The sequence below is a fragment of the Cryptomeria japonica genome, chromosome 7, assembly GCF_030272615.1.
Source record: "Cryptomeria japonica chromosome 7, Sugi_1.0, whole genome shotgun sequence".
In the NCBI taxonomy this organism is placed as follows: domain Eukaryota; kingdom Viridiplantae; phylum Streptophyta; class Pinopsida; order Cupressales; family Cupressaceae; genus Cryptomeria; species Cryptomeria japonica.
The window spans coordinates 170,275,435-170,296,744 of record NC_081411.1 but is presented as its reverse complement, the minus strand read 5'-3'; the positions used below and the strand labels follow the sequence as shown (position 1 = coordinate 170,296,744).

Sequence of the window (21,310 nt, the reverse complement as noted above, 5' to 3'; positions counted from 1 at the left end):
CTTGATGGCAATTGGTTATTGCTATATTATGATTGGACTAATTTGATAAATAGTCCATCCTAGTTTTAAGAGAGATCAAATATCTTATACAAGAAGAGAGAATGAACTCCCTCTAACACTTTGGATGAACTAGGAAGCCTCTGACTTCCCTCGAAGAGCTACGTAGGTAGGGTCATTTGGAATGAACCTGTGAGGCTTAAGTCTAGGTCTAATAAGGATCCTAACCTCAAGAGCTTACCACCTTTGAGTGCAAGTATAGGTGGTGGTGTAGAACTTTCACCACTAAAGCAATTGAAGGATTTACGAAGTTGACATTTCTAAGTTAGATTGAGAAGTTTGTTTAATTAAGGTCGTACTTGTAAATGTTAAAAAATTTAAAAAAAATTGTAATGTCCAAGGGGTGGATATTACATAGTGCTACAAGGAAAATTGAAAGCAAAAAATTATAAGTATCTCTAGCTTCCAGGAATTCATCATGTGACTTTGCTCTACCCATTTTTCTAATGTGTCTACCAAAATAATCCCTCAAAGAAGTGTAGACTCGTGGAATGCCACAATTGTAGGATATGCACAAAATGGATTTTTTAAATAGGCTTTACTAAATTTAAAGCAAATGCAATTAGCAAGTATAAAGCCACATTCCACAACTTTTGTTAGCATCCTCCTTGTCTATGCCAAAATGGTAACTTTGGAATAGGGTATGTACATCCATCAAATTGTAAAGCAAAGGGAGGGTTTGTTTGATGTTATATTTGTAACTACTCTAATAGACCTATACACAAAATTTGGAAGCATATAAGGCACATGAATTTAAGAAAATGCCTCAAAGAGATATGTTTTCATGCACTCCAACAAATGCAAGATATGCATCGAATGGACTTGTAAAAAGGCTTTACAAACTTTCAAGGGAATCAACTAAGAGGTGTTAAGAAAAATTTCACAAAGTTTGTCACCATCTTTCATGCATGTGTAAAATGGTAGGTTTGGGGCATAAAAGATAGAGAAATTTTATTAAATGTCATACTTACAAGCACCTTGGTTGAAGCATATGCAAAACATAGAAGCATAAATAAGGCATGTCAATTGTTTGATAAAATACCTCAAAAGAGATGTGACCTCATGGACTATGACGATTGCAAGATATACATAAAATAGACTTGGTCTTTTGAAACTTTCAAGCAAATGCAACTGTTGGTTGTAAAGCCAAACTCATGGAAGAGATCTTATATCATTGAATATAATGATTGCAAGATATGCGTAAAATGAATTTGTTGATAAATTGATAAGGCTTTTGAAAGTTTCAAGCAATTGTATTACTAGGTGTAAATCCAAAAATAATAACCTTTTGCGGCATCCTCCATGTTGTGGTAAATGGGTGCTTTAGAAGAGGGTATGTACATCCACCAAGGCATAGTACTAGAAGGGAGATTTTTGTCAGATATTATAGTAGGACATACTCTGGCAAACATGTATACAAAATGTTGAAGCATACACAAGGCACATGAACCATTTGACAAGATGCCTCAAAGAAATGTGGTCTCATGGAATGCCATGATTGTAGGATATGCACAAAATATCTTTTTTATAAGGATTTACAAACTTTGAAGAAACTATAATTAGCAATTGTAAAGCCAAATTCCACAAATTTTGCCATCATCCAATCAACTTGTGCCAAAACAGGAGCTGTAGGACAATATGGACATCCATCAAAGCATAGAGGAAGGAGAATTTATGTCAAATGTTGTAGCCGCAACTACCCTAGTAGGTAAAATGTAAAATCTTCTATCGGTGTTACATTATTTTTTATTCTCCTTCCTGTTTTGACTCCCTTGCAAGAGTTATTTGAGATTTTATGCAATTTTGAACAAACAATAAAATCAATCATTTCTAATGTCCAATTATCACAAATCCATCTAAGGAAACAATGTAATTATTTCTTGATCAACTACATCTATAAACAAATAACACATTGCAACGAGGAGAAACAAAAAATTAGTCAGCATTTAAAAAAAAGTTAGGAAACTAAATTTCAATGGGCATAGCTCACCATATATAGTCTATCGACTAAATATGTTAATAAAAACAATGCATCCACATCTTGTATTTTTTGATGTAAATTACTTTAAAAATATATCAAATCACTCATTATAAGCTAACGAGCTTGCTTATTACTTATCTCATGATACCCTCAATTATTAAAATAAACAATATCCTTCTAAGTTTTCTTGTTCTTATGTCATTCATTTTCCCAAAAATATATATATTCATCTTCTATCTAATATTATTTTATTTTTGATTGAATGGATTTATGCATTTTGGAGGACAACTTTTGTATTATATGTTAGTTACAATCATTATCTAAAAACCTCTAATTTCAAAAAAAGAAGAATTGAGCTATTGTGTTTCTTTTGTGATTATGTATTTTGTTATTTATATCAAATTCTTTAAGTCTATACTCTTACATATATTTAAGTAACAACAATAAAAATAAATTTGATCGAAATGTTATTTTTCCCATCATTTTTGCTATTGTATCTTCACCTCTTCTTAAAAGTAGATGTTTTTCATTGTTCTTTAAATCATTAGCTTCTACTTTAAATGAAATAACTTATTAACTAATTTTTCAATAGTAACCACAATAGAAACAAATATTAAAGTCAAATTCCACAACATTTCTAGACACACATTTCATCTAACATGTGTTCACCATTAAACCTTACTAAATTAATAATTCTTGTTTATTAATCATCTATTTAAAGATTAAAATTTTTCACTATTTTTTAATAATTTTACCTTTTCTAATTCTTTATTATACATTTTGTACGAAATCATATACTTGCATTAATATGATTTATATTCTTATTTTATTTTAGCATACATATTCTACTATACACTTCAACATATAATTCAAATTTTTTATTTATGTTTTTCTTGTTTTCTTTTAACAAACATTTTCTATTATACATGGCCACATTCTATAACCATACAAACTAACTAAAATACATCTCAATCCATTAAATCTTGTTCGTCATTCAATAAATTAATACATAAATTATTGAAAGTATTAAGTTATTTTAAGATATACAAATTGCTTTATTGTCATTGTATTAGATAATAGTATTCTACAACCTTATCCGTACGATGTCAACTTTATATTTTTTATCAATTTATTTTTACATTTTTATAGTACTATTGAAATAATATTCATATTTGAGCAATAGTATTACTATCATGAAATAGTGCTTGAATAATGAATTTGTTACTTTATTAGATTCTTTTCTTTTTTACTTTGACTATATACTAGTGATAGATAGATCCTTATGTAACACATAAAAAAATAAAAAAAGAAGAAGAAGAAGAAGAAAACCTTTCAATTGCATATATAGAATGCAAATAAATAAATATTAAAATTGTAAAATGTAAGCTTATGAAATTTTTTCTAACATTTTCATAAAATAGTATTTTACAATTATTCCATAATGGTAACTAGTTTTGTCCTATTTATTTTACAAAATAAATAAAAATATTATTTAGCTTAATTATTATAAATTTAATTATACATAATACTAGTCATCATAATTAATTAACAAGGCAACCAATACTAATATGCCAATTAATTCATGTGATTCATTTCATAAAATCTTACAGTTATCTCTAATAAACAAGAGACGCAATGCATCAAGTTCATGTTGGGATGTGTGTAGTGTTGTAGAGATGTAGTGGTAGAAACAAATGGTTTAAGATTTTGTAGAAGAGTGTTGTTTATCAGACAAAGTACAAGGACAAAATAAACTATTTTCAATTTCTAAGTGAGCCTACTGGTGCTTATTGAAAGCTAATTGACTGTTAGAAAACTAAATTTGTCACAGATGCTAACATACTAAGGATTAGAAATTCATTTTGGCACTTAACAGACCAATCATAACTTTCTTGACACTTATAAATAACATGTTCTAATCTCTCTAAAATGTAAACAAATATACAAGTGCTTATATTACTCATTATTTTACATGTACACTAACTTTGGATACATATCCCTCTATTTGTTTAGGGTGATTTTGTTCTTCATTAATGCAAGCAATTTGCAGATTTTGGAGCAACGAGCATATTTGCAAGGTCCTTCAAACCCTTTAAAATAATTTTCCATGAAAAAAGGAACAAATTATCTTAGAAGAAGACTATTAATAAAATAGGAGAAGGCCAAAGTATTTATGCTTGGGGTGTAGCCTTTTACCATCCCCTCAACCCCATCCTTTTGTCCGAGTAGTTTAAAGAAATATTGTTAATGGCGTGCCTGTGAAGTGTGATACCTGCAACTGCAACACAAACACTCAATACATCATTACAAGCATGGTTAACAAATTTAAAACAAAGAAAGATAAAACCATGGCAAAGCGATCTATCGCCTCCTAAGAGATGCGAGTATGGATTTGCTCTCAGATCTGGATAAGCAATCCCAGTGACTTGACTACACCTAGATGGAGGATTTGAAATGATAATGATGCAATTAAGCTAGAAAAGAGAATGATTAAGCTACATGATTCAACAATTATGCTAGAAAAGAGAATGATTAAGCTAGATCTAAGATGCAATTGCCTATAATAACAATGCTCAAATGATATACTAAGAGATACTATGCCTATAGTGACAATGCCTTAAATGCAAATGAGACGGGATCCTTATTGCTCCAAGATGAGGGATATTTATAGGATTTCCAAGGCTAGGGGTGAGGTGGCAAGAATCAATAGTCAAGATTGAGTCTGAAGATATCAATGGTGAAATTGGAGGAGGTTGGAGAAGAGGTTGGTGGAAAGGGAACATTTGCCATCTCTATGGTGACAAGTGTCAAGAAGCTTTGCTCATGAGAGGGCAAGTGTCTAAGAAAAGGGGACATGTGGCCCAAGAATGCCATGTGTCTCAAGGGAAGAGTATCCACACCATAGGAGGTTAGGATAAGGAGGTTAAGATGTGCAAGCTAAGATAGGTTTAATTAAACCCAAGGTTAGATGAAAGGGGTTAGGTTTAGAAGTGGTTAGGTTAGGTTGTTAGAAGTTAGGAGGCATGTGAGTAATTTGAATTTAAAAATTCAAATAATAGGAAAAGACTAATTAACTTTCAACAACTCATAAATTGATTTTTTTTAATTAATTAGGGGATTAGTAGAATTAATTGAAGTGGGGGGGATTAATCAATTTGAATTAATTAATCAAAAGGGACTATGAAAATGAACCTATTAAATAAATCCTTAGATTTATTAATAAGTAGATGAGTGGAAGAATTTAATCAAATTGCTAATGAATTCAATTAAATTGGGAAGGGGGATTAATTAAATAATTGCTTATTCAATTAATTATCTTCAGACAATTTTTAGGTGTATACAGTTAACATCTAAAATCACAACACAATGAAGAGGATTTCAATAGCAGTGAAGCGTTGAACAAAAAAACACAACATTTTAAATTGGAACATATGAGAACATTAGACACATTATTCATATGCAAAAATAGAGAAGATAAGCAAGAACATAGTGCCAAAGTATTCAGTCGACAAGCACCATAATGGTTACACTCTTCATAATAATTAACAAAAATAATTGTAACTAAGCTTTGATAGAATAGATGGAGCTTCTTTAATTATTTAAATAATTAAATAATTAAAGACCTTCAAGTGCTGTATGAAATTTAGGACTTTCAAGTCATCTATGAAATTCAATGAGAAGAGTATCAAAGTGAAATATTCTATGGACCACAAACTAGTACTAGTGTTGCTTTGCTTCAAGACACAAATCAAGAATATAAACTCCCAACTTCAAACTAACCATGACATAACCGGAAGTTGCATACACCACATGGTCAATTAATTAATCTGCTATTCTTCAATTTATATATCAGTCTATAGGGCCACCACTATCCACATATGAATTAGTGATAATAAAACTAATGTGCAATATTAATTGGAGATGAATTAATATAGATTTAAAGCAAATTAAAAATGATGGGTGAGTAAAATAGTGCACAAAAAGAGTAGTATAAATATTGGCAAATCTCAAAGAGAGGTGAGAACAAAAATCTACCTAGCATCTCTCCTAGAATGCAAGGCCAAGAGAACTTGTAACACATGTCAAATTTGTACTAAATGTTGAGCTTATATAGTGCAACAATCAATGGAACAAGAACATTGGGTAAAATGAAATCATGGGATTAATTAGACCGGTAGGTAGAATCACACCCTTATTTATTTTGCACTGTAATTTATTCAGTCAAATCTATTCAATATTATTACAGCCTTTGTTATATTTTTCATTCTTTGCATTCCGTGTGGTCTCAAATTTAATGCCAGTAGGGGTAAAAAAGTAAATTTTATTCTAGAAACTGTTATCTATGAAGAGATCATATGTTTGGATTTGTGAAAGGCTTCCCTCGTGTAAGAGTTGAATTATAAACTCAGTTTCTTATAGAGAAGCATTGTGCCGATAATTTAAATAAAGTTAAGAGAATCAAATGCAAATGCAAAAGAATCACATAATAGAGCAAGGAAATAGTGTTGTTGAAAATTTTGCACCATACCAACCATGAACTATTTGCACTGCAATGAAATTGTAATAGAACACAAGACTTGTGCATAAAATTTGAATGCAGATAATCAAGAGTTATAAGCCTCTAGAAATTTGATGTCAACTTAAGTGAAACATCGATGCAAAAGAGCTATAGATATACTGTGGAGCCTCGAAAATCGGCTGCAACCTCTCCCTCAACTCGAATATCATTAAGTGATAAAAAATAATTACTAATTTGCTGGGTAGATAATGCGCCCCAAGAACATGAGAAGGGGAAGAAGAAATACGAACTAAATCAACGATTTTCGTAATGGACAACAGTTAAGCCTCCATGAAACTTAAAAGAAGATTAAGTTAGCACCAGTAGATATAAATCTCTCATAAATATCAGAGCAACTACAAAATGCCCTCTTTACTAATTGATCACAACCAGGTACTTGAAAATAAGCCATAACTTATCAGTATTTATTTTGAGAGTTTTTTGGGCCAAAAAATACCATGTTTGATAGTATTGTTGTTCATAAAATACCCCTTCTAAAAAGCATTAGCATTTTCCCCGCTAGTGGCAAGATGGATTTTATAAAATTTTAAAATTATTTAAGTGCTTGTGCTGATGAGTCCACAAATAAATTGGAGCTTATATAAATATTTTAGATTACACTCTGCTACATTTGATCTGCATTTATTTAACCTAAGAATGTACATTATCAAGATTTTTAAGTCAGCAGATTTAATTCCAGTAGCATTATAAGAGGAAGCAATGCCCAGGGCAATTGACAATTTTCAAGGTAGGTTGCAGGTCTAAGAATCTGCCTATGAAAACTATGAAAAATACAGTTGTATCCCTGCAGGTTGAAGAATTTGTGTATGTGACACAATTATATCCCTGAAATCAGCGAGAATGTGGACAAAAATGTCGAGAATCAGGCAATGAATAAGCACACCCCTGAAATCAACAATGAATAAGAAAGCACACCTAAAACCTACAAGAATGCAGAGAAGAACACAATCAAACTAATTAACTAGAAATAGCATCCTTGTTGCCTAAACAATCTTCTAAAATCATTGAATCACAAAAACTGCTTCTGAAATGGCCGAGAACGCTTCGATAGTGAATCAATTAAAATGAACAAGCACAACAATATCTATAAATTGTGCATTCAATATCTATCAAACATGAATTAAATGGCAATTAAAATTTCATAGCTGGATTAATCTTTCACACTTACTGTCCGTAGCACTTTACATTTAATACGCACTTACGAAAAGATTTACTCAGATATCATTTGAGACGACTAAAAATAATTGTCTTTAAAAAAATAACAAAATTAAATTATACCATGATTGTTTGCCCACTAAGCCAATAGAAAGGCGGCTAAATAATAATATTTAAATTATTAAAAAATATTTAAATGTTCTAACTATAGTAAAAGAAAGAATATATTTAAATTTTGAAACACGATTGGTCAACCAGTAAAACAAATTGCATCAGATGAATGCATTAGTAATCTGCCACCAGCGAGAACTAATACACTCACTACATACATGTAACACGAAAGAAAATCACAACATAACCTTACACTATAAGAATCTAATCATGTCAATTTTCATATATTGTATTACTAGTCAACATCTTATCATTAAAAAATATAACAAAAAACTCTCAAACTATTTACTTAAAGATGTCAAAATAATGTTATTACTAGAATTTACAAAATTTCCAATTTTAATAAAAAACATTGTGACATCTCTTGTTTGTTTTGGAATAGAGTGATAACCAAACTTTTAGAATACAATTATTTTTATAAAGTTCTCAATGTATAAACTAATAAATAATCTACCATCTCATCACAAATCCATAGGCGACAAATACAAATAGTAGAATAAGTCCACCGAAAGCAAATTGAAATAGTAGACAGAGAAACCATAACATCCAATTGTTGAATGGGCTGCTACAATGTTCTCTTACCTGTCTCTCCAAATTATCAAATGGGCCACAGCCACATATTCTTTTGGTGAGCCCACTGAACATTGCATGCAACTCTTCTTCACTCTTTTTGCTAATAATAATTTGCTTTTTCTTAAGCAGAGCAATAGTTTTATTGTTTAAACTCATTATGCAATTCATAAAAAATATAAAATGAGCAATTATGTTGTTCTCTGACTTAATTGCAAAAGCCATCAAGTTCCATAAAAGTGGTTCTGTTTCTTCGGAAATATAGATTTGAGGAAGATAAAGTGTACTTGATCCAAACCATCCCTTTTTAAATCGTACTTGTCCATCTCTGCTAGGTTTGAATCTGATTGGAAATTTTTGTTCAATGTCCACAACTGCAAATATATAATCCCTCCAGTCACTTATAGGAACATTTGAGGGCCGTAAGAAAGCCTCTATGCTTTTGCTTAACAAGTGCAACAAATGGCTTGGGTCTTCTTGCTTGGGTCTTCTTTCATATTTTCTTCAACTTCTGTTAGAAGAATTTCCATTGAAAAAGGAAGAATTGCAAGAGATTGTTTTTTCAGGCGTTTGAAACTCCAGTTCAAGTATTTTTTTCAAAACAAATAAAGGGATCTGATTTTCCAACATGAGAATATCAGTCATTATCTCCCTCTCAACAATGGGATCTTCAATCCTGTATAACGATCTGAAAAATTCCAATATAAAACAACCATCCATAGCGAAATTCCATGCCAATATTTCCTCAGGTAAACTATCCCTGCTGTGGTCATACCATTTCCTAATTTCCAGGTCAAATCCCTGAATCTCTGCCACCAAACTTTCGACAGTCGCATCTTTTAGCCTTTTGATCGTGGTGCATAATGCCTTCACCTTTTCTTCACCCATATTCACCTTTTCTTTACCCATATTCACCTTTTCCTTATCCATTTCAGACAAGTACGGACTCACTGCATGATTACAAATTCCTAATGCCACTCTCTTAGGATTGTATTTTTCTGGTTGGATAGCCCTCAAGTCTTGACGAACTCTACAAATGGTTGAGGCTGCTGGAGATGGTTGTGGCGCAATTCCTGACTCCCTTTGATCCTGTCGAAATGTGGAAGTGGATGAATCTCCTAGCTTCACTTTACGCCGCATTTCTGTGAAGTGCAAGAATTTCCCATTGAATTAGAGAAAGAATTAAAAAATATCAGACAATTTCACAAGGACTTACAGTTGCGAATGAAAAGAGAGATGTCAATCGCTGAATTGAGAGAAACAAGTTGAGTAGGCAGCCGAAAGGAATAAATATCTAATGAAAAGGCCAATATTGAAGATTCTAAAACCCACTGCTCAGCTAAACTAGAACTTTTAAACAAATAAAATCTTCACTAAATAATTACATACAACATATACCATTGAATTGAACAAAGAATTTACAACTATAATTCTTGAATTGAACGGGCAGCCAAAAGGAATAAATATAACTACAGCACTGCTCATAATTGAATGATCAAATGACTTTTCCTTTCTTCTCATTACAGACTGTTTTCTAAACAGCAAGGAGGAACATTATTTAAACAGTTACTATAATACAAAGCTTTAGAGGAAGCACAGAAAAACTATCAAAGAATTTCATAATATCCAACTATACATGCATTTCATGTACGGATTTAAATCTGGTTAAAAAACACCGAAACTACTATTTCAACAATAGCTTTCCAAATACTAAAAATTAATTTTGAACTCTACTTGAAAACATCCAACTACTATACATGTTATAATAGTAGCACCATCACAATGACTACGAACCCTATGTTTCATGTTAGATTTAAAACACAGATATCTAACATTATTTTAATCAACATTCTCTCAGATATTGGCAAGTGTAACTATAATTTTTACTACATCTAAGCAAATAGCTGTTATCTTCACCAAAGATCTTCCCAAAGATAATTGTGTAGCTTTGAGGCACAAATTAGGAAGATAGTTTTGTAGCTTTGAGACACAAATTAGGACTCTCCACCATTCATCTCAAGATGGATATTAGAGGTGTGAATGATCATCTCAAGATGGATATTAGAAATGTGAATGATCAATTGTACATGATTGACTCAATTGTTTCCCATACAATTGCAAACTTTGCTTCTACTTTTATACCAGTTTTTCATAGTTGATGTTTATTCAGCTATTCATCTAACTACCCAAATATAATACACAAAATTTGCATGGTAAATGCATGTAAACATTTTTCTACTATTTTCTAATCCTCGTAGTTAATTTTGTAAATTCTTAATAAATTAGAGAATAATTGATGCAACATATATTTTGTATTGAAAATAATCATTTTGACATGAATAACATAAAACTGAAAATTACAAAATGATTTTTTATGAATTCTCCTTTAAAAAAAATTTTGTTTTACCAATAGTGTAAGATTTACTATCATTTTTTTTACCACTACATTGATTTTTTATTTATTTACAGGCAATTCAAATGACTTATTCAATTTTCTGTTCAAAGATGTGAAATGTTGCAATATGTAAATATATTTCTTAACCAAAGAGTAGAAACTACCTGGTGATGTTTTACTTGAATCTTGGTTGAACGCCGAAACAGGTCCAGGTCCAACTATATACAAGCTTGTCAAAGCAAAGGCCTCCACATGAAGTGTATTCACATGTCATCTTTATTTTTAGTAAGTTGTTGAAGCTCCTGTCTATCCATGAAATCTTTGTCCCCTCTGTACATGAAACAATCAAACGGAAAAAAAATTACAATTGAGTGAACAAAAGACAAATATAATTCTTTTTTCTAGATTATCCAACACTAAACTAGTTGTTACGTTTAAGAGTTAATCTTCATTTTACAGAACCAAGAACCCAAAAGACCATTATAGATACTTACTAAAAATTAAAAAGTAACTGTTGAAAGTTAAGATCATTATGTACCTCATATATCCTTTACTTTCCTGAGAGCAAGAAAGGATGGCTCCTTTCACAATTAATTGTACAGACTCATTCAATTCAGCATGCAAGTCCATCTTTCCAATAGGAGTATTTTGAAATTGGAGTATCACTTTTGACAAATTATTCATAGACTCAAGAAGTATGAAACACTCCTTGTTATTGTTAATGGTGCTTATAACTTTTAAAGCTGCCCCCACCACTAAGAAAGGCACTGCAATCCAATGAACACTTTGAGAAGCATTCAACACTCTTATGATCGTTTGATTTTTGTTTCCAGAATGTTCTTTTTATCTGCAAAATCAATACATACAAATAATTACAAACAAACAGAATAAACATTTCCCTTTTGATTTCCATTTAAATTTCCATACCTAATAATCAACATAGCAATTTCTATTAAAAATAAATTAAATTCATATATTAAACAAAAACAGTTTACAAATTATTCATCAACATTAAAGTTGAAATTTAAATTTTTATCGATATTTATAGATATCTACAAAACTAATGAAATCGAAGATAAAGTCTAATCTAATAAATGGAGAGACTAACTAAAGCACCTGAGTTTAAAAAAAAGGCTAAACAGCTAAAACTAACATTCAAATATAAAATCATGTTATTTATATATAATTTGTAATATGAATACTTCTAGAAAACAAATATATTTTCCTTTACAACTAGTTTCAATACCTAATGCTTCTTATTCTCATTATCTCGTAGCCTTCTTTTTTATTAGATATGTTATGTAAAGAACCATTAATTCATGTTTTCTAAAATAAATATATTATTAGATATATTATGTAAAGGGTGCAAATCAACCTCCACAAACATGGAAAGTGGAGAAAATTAACCCTGTGATGTCCACATCCCAATGCTAAATCTCTAGAACCAAACAACTAAAAGAAAGCTCCTTGTATTATCTTTATAGATGATAGAAGACACAAATAAACCATTACAAAGACAAACAAAGAACAGGAATTCATTCTGAATAATGAGCACCAATTTTATTAAGAAGACTCGTATAAAAGAGAGCAGCAAGTTTATTAAGAGGACTCGTATAAAAGAGAGCACGCAATCAAGAATATCTAATTAAAGGAAGCGATATGTTTAGCCATCATAAGCAACGGCATTGATTCCACTATGAAAGTCAACACCTAAAAGAAATCTGGTCGATTCATCACAAAGACTGTGACTCTCGTACAAACGCACAACTACTACTATGGCAATGATGAATAAAAGATTAATGTCACCTGGTTCAAAGAAATGGGCGCATTAGACAGCATGCTAAAAAGAATGATCAGTTTGACAATAAAAAAGACATACAACGACTATACTAAGGTTCAGAACGATGGCTTTGTAATAATAGTAAACAACTATTAAGAAGGAAGCATCCAAAGAAGTGAAGGTTGTAATGTCCCCTCCTTAGCCAATTCTGCTTACAAGGTTAGTCTATTAATGGTCCTCGTAGACTAACAGGTTGGATGGAGGACCCAAGCTGGTTGGTCTCCATAAAATATGTCAACAGGTTCCTTTTTTTGTTTTGCCAAAACATTATAATAGTCACTCCATTTAAAGGGTAAATCAGTACTTTAACTTTTAAGCAACTGAACATATGATAACCCAAGGAAGATATGATAGATGAACATGCAAGACAAGACCACAAAATATATGAAATCAGAAAAACAGCTATCACGTAGAAAACCTTTCGGATAAAAAACCACAGCTCCTCAACACTTTAATATTTCAAAACTGGGCACCTACCAATGGCTCCAACCAGGTTACAAAAGAGCACCAACTCTCATAACAGAGGCTCCTACCTCTGGAATTTCTATACACAGCAGCACCAACTTTTACATAATTAAGATCTATCAATGTGAGAAATAATACAGCTCATATTAGCTGTTGTTTTTCTTAGTTTAAGCTCCAAAGTAATTAACAAGAACAACGCAATACAAATGACTGATTTGAAGGAATTAGATGTCTGTAATACAGCTCACAACCCTGTCATTCTCAGTTTAAAAGAAAGATCGTCTATCTCTGATAATCCACTTTCATCACCAAAACCTTTAGACTCTTCTTTTCATATCACTTTCATTCACCCATCAAAAGAAAGAATAAGATTGATGAAGAGAAATTATTTTTCGACTGTACGTCCAGCTTTCAAGGTAAATAAAGAAAACTTGAATCATAATATATGAAAGCTGTTCCCCTTGTTTTACGTCCAACCTCACATAGTCGTCTTCCATTCTGTATTTAACATCTTCGACTACTCTTCATATTAGAAACTAGTCACATCAACCTGTATCTTCTTGCCACGACTCAACTGAACCTGTTTTGCCAACATGTACGACTGGTGTGAAAATGAAAAAAAAAAACTGTTCCTTTTACATGCCAGCACAAGTCAGAGAGATAATGAAAAGCACGTTCATCAAATAAATTCAACTTTAGACTGAAAATTGCAGCAGCAAACACGCCACCTACAGAGTGTTATCAGTTTTGAATCATCAACAAGACACAGTCCAAACATATTTCAGCTGAACCATTTTTCTAAAACCATCTGTGTCTAAAAACCAAGAGATTCAAAAGCAAATACGTCTTGTAGCAGTGCGCAGAATAGTTGGAAAGGTGAGTTGGAAGAAAGAATATACAGTTACAAACAAACCGCCTCTGCAGACATGACAGAAAAAGCGACTAAAATGAATACACAAGCACACAAGGTATGATAAAAAGCACATTTTCCGAGTCCTTAAAAAAACGCCAAGAGGAGTCCATACACCAAACATAGCAGAAAAATCAATAATTAACTGAAGCACTGAAATATACGGCAGAAAATTAAAAAAAATTCTTATGCCTGCCACTGCCACTACCAAAAAAAACTGGCACTCAGTCTGCCACAAGGAATGTAACTGAAGACAGAGAAGACAGACCTGCTCACCGTCAAACTCCTGTCTTGACTACCACTTAAAACACTGAGAAATCTGCAAGACCATAAAGGCGACAGAAGAACTACTTACAGTAGAACCAGCTAGAGTTGCCACTTGTCAGGAAATGAACTACATTCAACATAGATGATACTGAAACAAAATCCCATAAAACTGAAATAGAAACTCAGGAAATTGCAGAGATCACACTAAACACAGCTGGTTCATATTGACATCAATGACCAAATTCAACAAAATTTTCATAATGTCTCCTTGGGTCCCCTAAAATATATTTATAATATAAAGTTTAACCCTTTCTAAGTTCTTATTTCTAGAGAGAGTGAAAGGGGAAGTGAGAGATAAAACAATGACTTAGTGGAAAAAAGCACATATCATAAGGTGAGCGTTCATAAAGAGAAGAGTTGAAAAGTGAATATTATTAAATTCATAAAATCTGATTTAGGGTGACAAGGTTCCAACCCTAATTAGGGTGTAACTTGGAAAAGTATTAAAAGGCAAACATAGGGCAAAGAGGTTATGTTGTTGATATTTTCTCCTCCTTATCTCCTTTGAGGAGCTTATGGTTTGAGAGCCCTGTAGACGAAAACCTCCAGTGTTTCTGCACATCTACAGCTGTGAGAGACCAGCCAAGGGTGTGAAGAGGGGCTCCATTCATCAGAAGTTCCCAATGAGCTTAAAATGAATCAGTTTTGAAGTTCTGAAGCCTCCTCCTTGCTTGTGTGTAAAACCATATTTTCTCATTTGGAGGGCAAGGCAATATGGTTTTGAACATCTTTGCATCAGGATACATCAGCAGCAAATTAGAAGCATATGGTGTGAAGACTAGTGAAAAATGTCATACTCCTAAATTGCAACCCTTACAAAGAAGAAAGACAGGAAAAGAAAACAAACTAACTCCCTAAAACAGAAATGATAACAGAACCATAGGTTGTAACCCGTATTAATTTGTATTGCAAAGAGTCATGGGCAAAATATCCAATGAACAATGTTTTTCTGATTCACATAAATGCATGGCTTAAAACATAATATTCAGAATCATACAGATTTAGATCGTCTTGTCTATTGTGGCCTGAGCCCTCTCAAAGACAAAGGCTAAGGCAGAAAATAGCTCCCAGTGAAATCGTTTGCATCCTTAGGCTTTCAGTCTGCTTCCCGAGGTGTATGGGCCCTTATTATTCTGCATGATCCTTTTTTTATCCTTACTCCCGGCTAGAATACCAAAAACGGTTCGATTCTGCATCTTTCAATGTATCTTTGATTCAGCTACAACTGCGATTCTTGGGCAGTGATGCGACCCAACACTTTCAGCGCTCACTTGGGCTCTTCCACGGCTTATACACGATGGAACCTTACTACGAATCCTCTCTGCAAGCAATAGCGATCAAGTTACTAAATACTAACAGTATTGTATTCTAGCGCTTGGTAATAAGATTTGAAAGAGAAGGGTTTGCATCCCACCTTTGCTTGGGCTCTGAGATGATCGTCCCAGCTGCCACTTGTGCACACAGGCATTTCAATCCACTATCCAAGCATGCCCCAAAGTGTCGACCATCCTCCCTTAAATAAGCTGGCTGTTGGTTGTGCCGGTTTATTGAGAAGTTGACCATAGGTCGGTTTGGAAAAACACAAAAATAAAATAAAACTTAAGCTAAGAAGTGTCAGCCCAGGGAAAGCCGACATTGTGAAATTTATAATAATTTCACTTATTTCGCTAATAAAAATAGGATAAAGCAAAATTAAGGGGTGTTAGCCAACACCAAAGGTTGGGCCAGCTGGCCTCACTTTGTTGGGTTCATCACAGTCCTCCCTTCCTGTGATTGCTTGTCCTCAAGCAATCGTAGATTAGGGTGTTCAAAAATTCCTGCCCCCTCCCACGTTGCATTCTCAAGGGGTAGCCCTTTCCATTTGATGAAGTATTCTGAAATAGTCTTGTTTCGTAGTTTTCTTTCTCTGACATTTAGTACAGATTCGGGCTCAAGAATCAGTTTTCCTTCATAATCAAGTGGAGGTAGCTCTTCGGAAGGTGTGATCTGCTGTTTGAGGGCCTTCTTTAGACAGGAGACGTGGAATGTATTATGGATCTTGCTGTATGGTGGCAATTCCAATTCATAAGCAACATGCCCTACTTTCCTAAGTGTCCGGTAAGGTCCATAGAAGCACAGTTTCAATTTTTCAGCCCCACTACCTTTAATGGACGATTGCCTATAAGGCTGCAACCTTAAATATACCATATCCCCTTCCATAAATGACCTTTCCGTTTGATGCCTATCAGCATACATCTTCTGTTGATTTTGGGCTTGGCGCAAGTTGTCTTTGAGAGCTTCTAGGATATCCTTACTCTGTTGAATTACATCTTTAGCACCAGGAACTCTACTATCTGATAATATCAGATCTACAAAGGAGGGTGCATCATACCCATAAAGTGCTTTGAAAGGTGACATTTTAATTGACATATGATAGGTTGTGTTGTAGCAGTATTCCCCCAGATGTAGCCATTTGACCCAAGATGTTTGCTGCCCTGTTACATAGTTCCTTAGGTAGCCCTCAATCCACTTGTTCACTATTTCCGTTTGCCCACATGTCTGCGGATGATAGCTGGTGCTAAGGGTTAACTCTGTTCCAATCAAACGAAATAACTCTTGCCAAAAGAACTGAGAAATCTGCTGTCCCTATTGCTCATAATCGTTTTTGGTAATCCATGGAGTCTAAAGATCTCTCTAAAAAACAAATCAATCACCTGTGGAGCCTTAAATTCTGATGTAATAGCTTGGAAATGCGCATACTTAGTAAGTTTGTCCACTACAACATACAAACAAACCTTACCTTGAACCTTTGGCAAAGCAGCAATAAAGTCCATGGATATACTTTCCCATTTCTGATTGGGAATTGGTAGTGGCTGTAATAACCCAACTGGGAATACATGCTCTGCCTTATTCTGGTGACATTCCTTGCACTCCCTTACGTGCTGCATTACATCTCTTTTCAAACCCTTCCACGCAAAATGTTCCTGCACTTGTTTATATGTTTTATAGAAGCCTGGATGTCCGGCCAACGGAGTGTCATGACATGCTCTTAGGATCTTTTCCTTCATTTTTGTTTCGGGCATGATATAAACTCTTCCTTTGTAAGGGATCATTTCATTAGCTAATTGGAACCTGTCATCTTGTACCTTGCCTTCCAACACATCATTAGTGAATGAGTTTTTGACATATTCGGCTATAATCAATGACCTCCAATCAGCAGTGATATCAGAAATAGCATTCAAATGTGGTTTCTGGATAATGCATCAGCCACTACATTATTGTTCCCCTTTACATATTCAATGTCGAAGTCATAAGCTTGGATTTTACTCACCCATTTCTATTGTCTATCATTCAAATCCCTTTGGTTGAGAAAATATTTTAGACTATTATGATCAGACTTAACCAAAAACTTGTTGCATACCAAATATTGTCTAAAGGTGGCCAAGGCATCAGCATTTCTTTGTCATAGACGGATAGCTTGCGCTCCGATTCCAAAAGCTTCCTATTTTTGAAAGCTATAGGATGTCTATTCTGCATCAAAACAACACCTATTCCCTCTCCAGAGGCATCGCATTCCAAAACAAAGGGTAATGAGAAATCAGGTATTGCTAAGATTGGGCATGAACTCATCACCCTTTTGAGTTTATCAAAGGCTTGTTGGGCATGTGAAGACCATACAAATGCTCCTTTCCTGATAAGTTTCGTCAAAGGTGCAGCAAGCTGTGAAAAAGCCCTCACAAACCTCCTATAGTAGCTACATAATCAAACAAATCCTCTCAATTGTGTTAGATTACTTGGTTTAGGCCATTCTTGGATAGCCTTGAATTTCTCTTCATCAACACTCACTCCTTGACTGCTGATTTTGAACCCTAAATATAATATTTCTTGTAGCCCAAACTCACACTTAGATGCCTTAGCATAGAATGACTGATGTTCTAAAACACCCAACACCTCGTCTACATGCTTTAAATGCTCATCCCAAGTTTTGCTATAAACTAAAATGTCATAAAAAAAAACCCAAAACAAAATTCCTCAATTGTTGGATAAATACCTGGTTCATACATGACTGAAAAGTTGCTGGTGCGTTAGTTAACCCAAAAGGCATCACCAAGAATTCATAGTGCCCATAGTGACATCGGAATGCAGTCTTGTACACGTCCTCCTCTCTAACCTTAATTTGATGGTATCCAGAACGTAAATCAATCTTGGAAATATACTTGGCGCCATGTAACTCATCAATATGTGGGATTGGGTAACAATTCTTAATAGTTCTCTTGTTGAGGACACGATAATCTACACACATCCTTATGGTCTCATCCTTCTTCTTAACCAACACTACTGAAGATGTGAAGGGGCTGGAACTGGGCCTAATATGTCCCATATCCAGCAATTCTTTGATTGCCTTTTCAATTTCCTCTTTATAGACCTTTGGATGTCGATATGGAGTTATCATGATTGGTTTTGCTCCCTCTTCTAGTTCAATACTAATGCTGGAACCCTCTATTAGGAGGCAACATTGGTGGTATGTCTTTGAATACCTGGTTATGCTTGTCTAGAATAAGCTGGATCTGCTTATTAGTAGCTTCCCCTTTCCTAGTGGTGTTAGTATTCATGACAAGGAACTTGGCTGCCCATGCTACTTGTTTTTTACGGAAAATCCTTTCCATCCTTTCAGCTGTTATTTCCATTTTTCCCTTGCTATTTAACCCATGAAGGATTACCTTTTTCCCATTGTGTTGGAAGGAAATTTCCAACGTACAATGACTGATTTCATATTTGTCAATGGTATGCAGCCATTGGTAACCCAACACTACTTCCATATCCATGTCAATTACATAAAAATCATCCTTCAGCTTATATTCTCCCATAGTCAATTCCATTCTGGGGACTTTCTGTGAGCAAGCTGAAGTGGTTCCGCTGGCAACTTTTACTTCAAATTCTTCTATTGGAACTGTGTCTAACCAAGTCTTTTTATCATGGCTTCATTGACATAATTGTAGGTGGCTCCAATATCAATTAATACAAGAACCCGCTGTCCTTTCAAAATTCCTTTAATACAGAATGCACTATAATGAGGTTTACCAGTGAGAGCAGCAAGTGTTCCTTCCTCAAGAACATCAGCTTCTTCACTTCCTGAATCATTGTCAAAAATCACTTCAATATAGTGCACTTGACCTTTTCCTAGGCAATGATGCCCTGGTTGCCAAGATTCCTTGCATGTAAAACGCAACTTTTTTCTCCTTAGTTCATTCCAACTAATATCTGATTGCTTGGGTTTTGCCAACAATGTCCTAGGGGGCGTAGGAATCCTTTGGAGATGTTTTTTGACCTGCAAGGGTGCAGCTGCCCTCTTATTATTGAAGCCGTCCCTTGCTACCGAGTCTTCTAAGTTGAGAATGGTGGTGATAGCTTCTTGGAAGGTTGTGGGATTTAAGGCCTTAAGTAACCCTCTAAAAGGTTCCGCCAAGCCTTCTGCAAAAAGTACTATAAGCCTCCTATCAGTCACATCAGGTACCATAACTGCAAGCTTCTGAAATTCCGATACATAGTCCTCCACTTTACCTACCTATTTCAGTTGGTCAAGATTCCTAAAAATGTACTTCAGGGTCTATTCTATCAAACCTTTCAATTAGCCTCTGGCTGAATCCTTCCATAGTGGTGATAGTGTCGTGTCCCTGAGTCACAATCCCGTGATACCACCATTCATGTGCAATTCCCTCTAAATGCAACGTAGTGAATTTAAGGGCTTCCTCTTCCAACATTGGATTTAAGGAGAAATAAGTATCTAACTTCTGCAGCCACGCTCTCGCAGAAATATCCAAGGTCCCATCAAAATCAGGGATTGTGATTTTCCCTAAGCAGTGCTGGATATCTTTTCTTTCTTCAAGCCCCTTTTTCCTATATCCACCTCTTGATTTCAATCCGCAGTATTCAGTGAAAGTAAGGTCATTTCGAATTGCTTCACTCAAAGAATGATACTCTGCATGAAGACGATCTATTCCACTGATAGGGTCTAATTGATCATCATTGACTTCTTCATTTGTCAAGAATTTTGCTCTAAAAGACCTGGCATTGAATGCGCTCCTCTCTTTATCAACAGCCACCTTCCCAATAGAGTTACTATCTTCCCCTCTTTCCTCAATTGGTTTGTCATTGTTTGGCTGTTGTTTAAGGTTCTTTTGTTGAAACATGGACCAGCTAGGACTCGAACCTAGGACCTTCCATACGCTGCTGGAGTGCTCTACCACTGAGCTACTAGCCCCTCTTGGACCAGTCCATCGTCGGTCCAGGTGTGGCTTATTTCCAACACCGACACCCCCCCTTAAGCCACACCTCTCATGTGCTTGGGGTTCTGTTGACGTGTATTTTGTACACGACCAAACACAGAATAAAATACCTAAAGGTACCTTATCCTCTCTTGAATAAAGCCTCTGAATGCTGAAGATATCGCAAAAGGATCAATCAGGGTGACTTCAAGGTTCTTCGTTGTAGCATCTCTACGTGTGGATAAGCACCAGTGGTCGTTGTAAATGTTGTTTCTTCAAGGGGTCTTACGCACTTTCTGAGAAAGCTGGTCCGTGTTACTCTCACTCGACTGCAGGAACAGGATTTTCCTAACACTAACAAATTCTCAAAAAAGATCAAAAGATAGGGGTTTCAAGAGATGAATTCTAATCTAATCCTAAGAATGACTCAATGTAGGCTAGGCTTGGTAAGATTCTACCAATTTCAGTATTGCCAAGGAATTACAACTCTACTGGAATTGATGCGATCTTCTAAGGTGATTAGTGATTTTCAAATCATCAAGGATTATAGATACTATCATAAAGATACATATCAATATTTCAATAATGATTGAATGTTCAAGCAATTTCAATATC

The 21,310-nt window shown here is 34.3% G+C and overlaps 1 long non-coding RNA gene across 1 annotated transcript; it reads right to left on the bottom strand.

Moving 5' to 3' along the window:
* Positions 1-8,442: 8,442 nt before the first annotated feature.
* On the bottom strand, positions 8,443-16,029 carry LOC131062377 (uncharacterized). The gene is made up of 5 exons (XR_009110881.2): positions 15,865-16,029; positions 15,448-15,771; positions 11,447-11,755; positions 11,073-11,238; positions 8,443-9,655 (listed from the first exon to the last, which is right to left on the bottom strand). It is a non-coding gene; the product is annotated as an uncharacterized LOC131062377 (long non-coding RNA).
* Positions 16,030-21,310: the final 5,281 nt, after the last annotated feature.